The sequence below is a fragment of the Neomonachus schauinslandi genome, chromosome 1 (assembly GCF_002201575.2).
Source record: "Neomonachus schauinslandi chromosome 1, ASM220157v2, whole genome shotgun sequence".
Classification (NCBI taxonomy): Eukaryota; Metazoa; Chordata; class Mammalia; order Carnivora; family Phocidae; genus Neomonachus; species Neomonachus schauinslandi.
Window position 1 is genome coordinate 3,526,335 of NC_058403.1, and position 5,046 is coordinate 3,531,380.

Below are 5,046 nucleotides of genomic sequence, written 5' to 3' on the forward strand. Positions count from 1 at the left end.
GAGAGGCAGAGGGAGAGGGAGCAGCAGGCTCCCCGAGGAGCAGGGAGCCCGATGTGGGACTCAATCCCGGGACCCTGGGATCATGACCTGAGCCAAAGGCAGCCGCTTCACCCAGTGAGCCACCCAGGCGCTTCCTGGAACAGGTTTCTCAGCAGATCAGAGTTATACCAAAAGACTCAGAAGCAGAGTAAGATGAGAAGGTACTGGACTAAGGCAGGACCACCTAACCCCGCCCAGGGGTGCCGAAGGCAGGGTGGACAGTCACGTGTCATCAAGAGGCCAGAGGCTTCCCTGCATCTCTGCTTGGCCCTGTTACCCTACCACGCACCTGCAATGTTAGAGACCCCTCCTGGTTACCCACACAGCCTCTGTGGCCCCCAGGTACACACATAACAGGGAAGAGCTGCTCGTAGGCAATCACTGTCTAGACGCACTTTACCACAGATGAAGTTATCACATACGAATCTGTTGCTTTGCCTTGAGGCGGCTGTAGGAAAGATGGCGAGTTTCAAAGAGCGAGCAGGTGCCTGGGGAGGGAAAGGCTTTGGGGAGCCTCCTGGCATGTCCGAGACGGGGATGCCCAGGGAGAGAGGGAGCGCCGAGGCAGGCTGGCCGCTCAGCAATCACCTTAATTACTATTGAATTTTGTTAGGAAATATTTGCTGTCTTACAATCTTTCAAAAGGTCTTGAGTAATGCTAACGGCAGGCAATGAATCAGTGTGTACATGAGCTTGGCACAGCTCTACCGCATTTCCTGTGTGCACTGTTTTATCGTCACAAGGACCCTCTGAGGCAGGAATTCTCATTAGTCCCGTCCCGCAGATAAGGAAACTGAGGTGTGAATGGGAGTGATGTTCCCAAGCCCACGTGTCAGGCCAGTGGGGCATTCGGGGTTTGTACCGGGCACATCGTACCAGCAGGAATTAATGCAATTACCATCTGCAAAGCCACCCTCGTTGGCATTTGAGTCTAAAGAGACTTGGCCCCACCCGTTTGAACTCATTGGAGACATATCAGTCATTCAAAGTCACGGTCGACTGCTCCGTCCCCTAGAAATATTTGGTCCCAATGAGGCCTTTGCTGGCTCCAACGCAGGTCCATGGGTGGAGCTCTCCCATTTGGTTCCTTTTTTCTGTGGCTACAGCTTCACATCCACGTCATGCCTGACAGGTTAGAGTGGGAGCCAGGAGACAAAGTCCTGGGTGGGGTACTGCTAACCTGCAGCCAGAGAAACAGCCCGGAGAACATGCCACAGGGCAAGTGGGCTGCTTCCCCTGGTGGCTTGACCCGCAGAAGCAAGTGCAGGGCATGCATGTCGTGGGTTAGTGAATGAGGAGAGCCCTCACCTGCACCTGGACGTCCAGGACAGCACCACGGGGATGGCTCCTTCTCTCTTAGGTGCTTTCGTGTTTGACATGCTAGATTTTTAACATTTTATTTTTTATTTTTTAAAGATTTTTTAAATTTATTTATTTGACAGAGAGAGAGATAGCGAGAGCAGGAACACAAGCAGGGGGAGTGGGAGAGGGAGAAGTAGGCTTCCTGCCGAGCAGGGAGCCCGATGTGGGACTTGATCCCAGGACCCTGGGATCATGACCTGAGCCGAAGGCAGACGCTTAACGACTGAGCCACCCAGGCGCCCAATTTTTAACATTTTAAAAAGCATGGTGGAAGACCTAACAATATTCAGAATGTTTGGAAAAATGAGTATTATAAACCGGTCAAGAACTTAAATGCCAAGTTGGCCACCCAAACTGTGAACACTTGCCTCCCTCCTCTAAGAGGAGGGGTTCTGGATCCGAGGGTGTTCCCAGAAGTCTGATTTCTCCATCTCGCACATGGAGAATCTGCCCACAGTGGTGCAGGAAACCCAGGTAAGGGGTGGGTGTGCAAACCTTCGCCCCGTCACAGAGACCAGCCCTGGACCCAGTGCTAGTCAAGGAAGTTCCAGGTATGGGCGCAGTTGTCAGGGCCTCCATGCCCAAGGCCTGGCTTGGCTGCAAGATGCCCACAAGGGCAACCCCGAGGTTGGCATGCATGTGTGAGGCCCACGCCCTCCAGGTGGACAGAGGCAGATTCCCGGGGGGTGGGGGCAGGCGCAGGGAGGCACAGTCTCACCAGTGACACCAAGATGGAGTAACGACCAAGAAGAACAGACTTTCTGCTGTGTGATCTTAAATACGGGTTTCAAATCAATTACTTTAGACAAATCTACTCATTGGGCCACCTTCTCCCCACCCCCCACCCTGAATGAAAGAAAGAGGAACCCTCACTAAGCTAGAGCCCTGGCCGACTCAACTGCTCAGGAGCCACTTCCGGGGACACCTGTGTTTCCATCACTTGCCCCTTCTGGGGTGCCGACATGCTCTGAATTTTCCCCCCAATGACCCACAGAGAGGTCATTCTTCGGGTTCCCATGATGCCTGATGTATGTGTGTGTGTGTGTGTGTGTGTGTGCGTTAGTTTGTGTGTAGTTACACAGGAATGGTGACACACGGCACGGAAATCACTTGTTTCTGAGCTCGTCTCTCTTTCTAAGCTGAGGGCTCTCCGAGGGCAGTGTCATCTGTCCCCGGTGCGTGCCCAGCGCCCCCCACCCCAGCGTCATGAGCACAGGCCGCATGAACCCAAGCACGCCGCCTGAATGGACTTCATCGGAACCCCACCGTTCCGTAAACTAGCACTTCCCTGGCTTGGGAGGAGTGAAACCAGCCTGAAGACGGCATTCATACTCTAAAATGGTGATTTATTTAAAAAGTCTCCATATTTCTTCCCTTAAACGTACAAACACAACTACTTGGTGTGTGAAAATTGAAACCTGCCGTATTGCGGTTTCCGTCCTGTACTCCGCTCTACCATCGAGGGATCAAACTCCTAAAAACTATGTCTCAAAGTCTTGTTCATAGAGAAAAGGTCAAAGTGCGGTCATTAAGGGATGAGAAATTACAAAACAGAGGATTCTCGTAAAGAATGAGAAAACGATAGTGCTGGTCTTTAAATTCATCCACGAAGCACTGATGTCAGGGTTTTGGAGTTGGGGGGAGTCTGACACACTTTCTCTATAAGGGTCTTTTTGACTTTCCCCCTTCTTTCATCTTACGTGCACACTGGAAGCTTCCACCCTCCCTGATTTCCCTGGTGAGGTGGGAGCAGGGAGGGGGGCTGTGGAAGAGCTGAGGTCTGAGGCACCTGCCGACCCTCCTCACTGGGCACCTACACCTGCCGGGCTCCCTCGTCCCCCGCATGGTGCTCACGGTTGTACGGCTGTAATTTGTATGATAATAATGGTCCCTAACACAGGATTTAAACTTCATGCCCACTTCCTGGAGGCGCCAGAGGGAAAAGCAAGGAAGGGGAAGGGACAGAAGCCAGGGACCGTCCCTGGGTCCAGATGGCAACTGGTTTATCACTTTCAGCCTCAGAGACCCTTCTTCTAGGGAGACCTGGAATCTTCCCAGGCCTGGTCGCCAGGTGGGGCTTGGGGAAGGCAGCCCTCCCACCCACTCCTCTCTGTCACTGGAAAATTCCAGAATCTTTCCCAGGCCCCAGGGCAGCGGCCTCCTGGCCTGACCCTGGTGACACATCTCACCTGTCTCCTGGCTTGTCAGAGGGCTGCTTGCTGCCAACCAGACCCAGAGCTGCTTCCTGCAACTGCACCTGCTGAACCCCACTGTGACTCAGAGCCCGCTGCAGGGGCGGCTCGTCTGGGCCCCTGGGCAAGATCCCAGAGCCCGAACCCCTTTCATCCCCTGCGGGAGTCAGGCCTGTGGCTGCGAAACTGGGGGAGCACTTCCACGGCCCCAGTGTTCCCTCAGGCTCGAGCAGAGCCCCTGTGTGGGCCCCCTGTCATGCCCTGGGGGGCAGGGCTGGGCACTCAGTTTATCCATCCCGGCACCCTCCCACACCCCCAGGAGAGGAGCCGGCGCCAACCCCTCAGAGGGGGGTTGAGGAAAGTAACCTTCAAAATGACTTCTTTTTGTTTGGTTTTGTTTGGTTTGCGTGGTCACAAAAACTATGATTTCAGAAACAGTCTTACTGGACGACTACTTTTTGAATTGAAGTTTTTCTTGAGATGATGATAGGGTCCTACGCAGTCACAGGAACAGTACAGAGAGGGGTCTCCTGGAAACTGCCCCGTGTTCCCTAATGAGGACATTTTGCAAAACCACAGTCCAGCAGCACCAGCAGGGTCCGGTCAGTGATACGGTCCATCGATCTTATCCAGATTTCTTCAATCTCGTGTGTACCCTGTGTGTGTGTGTCTAGATGTGTGTCTGTGTGTGTATGTGGTGTGTGTGTGTCTGTGTGTGTCTGTGTGTGGTGTGTGTAACTGTATGTGTGTGTCTGCGTGTGGGCTGTGTGTCACCGTGTATGTGTGTGTGTGACGTGTCTGTCTTACCGTATGTCTGTGTGGTGTGTGTGTAACTGTGCATTTGTGTGTGTGTGTGTGTGCATCTCGCTGTGCACACTGTGCAGAGCCTGGGGGAGTTCGGGAGCCCGCCATCACAGGCAAGATCTGAGAGCTCTGTTGCTGCAAGGACCCCCCTGTTACCCTTTTAAAACCGCACCTCACTCCCTCGCCCTTGTTCTAAGTCCAGGCAAGCTCTGATCTGTTCTCCCGTCAAAGTACGGTCAGGTCACAGATCCCACGTCATGGCACCGTATGGTCTGTGTTTCTCTCGAATTGCTGGTTGAGACCGTCCAGGCACATTCCCGCCATCTTATACCCCCACCAGAAATGGGGGAGGACTCCAGTTTTCCCAACCACTGTCAGCATCTGGTGCCGCCACGGCCTCTCATTTCAGCCATTCTGATAGGCGAGTAGTGATATTTCACTGTGGTTTTAATCTGCATTTCCCTAATGGCCGATGGTGTTCACATCTTTTCCTGCACTCATCTGCCATCTGCATACCCTTTGGAGGAATGTCTGTTCATGCGTCTTGCCCATTTTCTAACTGGATTGTTTTACTCTGTTGAGTTTTGAGAGTTCTTTATATATTTTGGAAAGAAGCCCTTGTTGGATATGTAGTTTGCAAATGTATTCT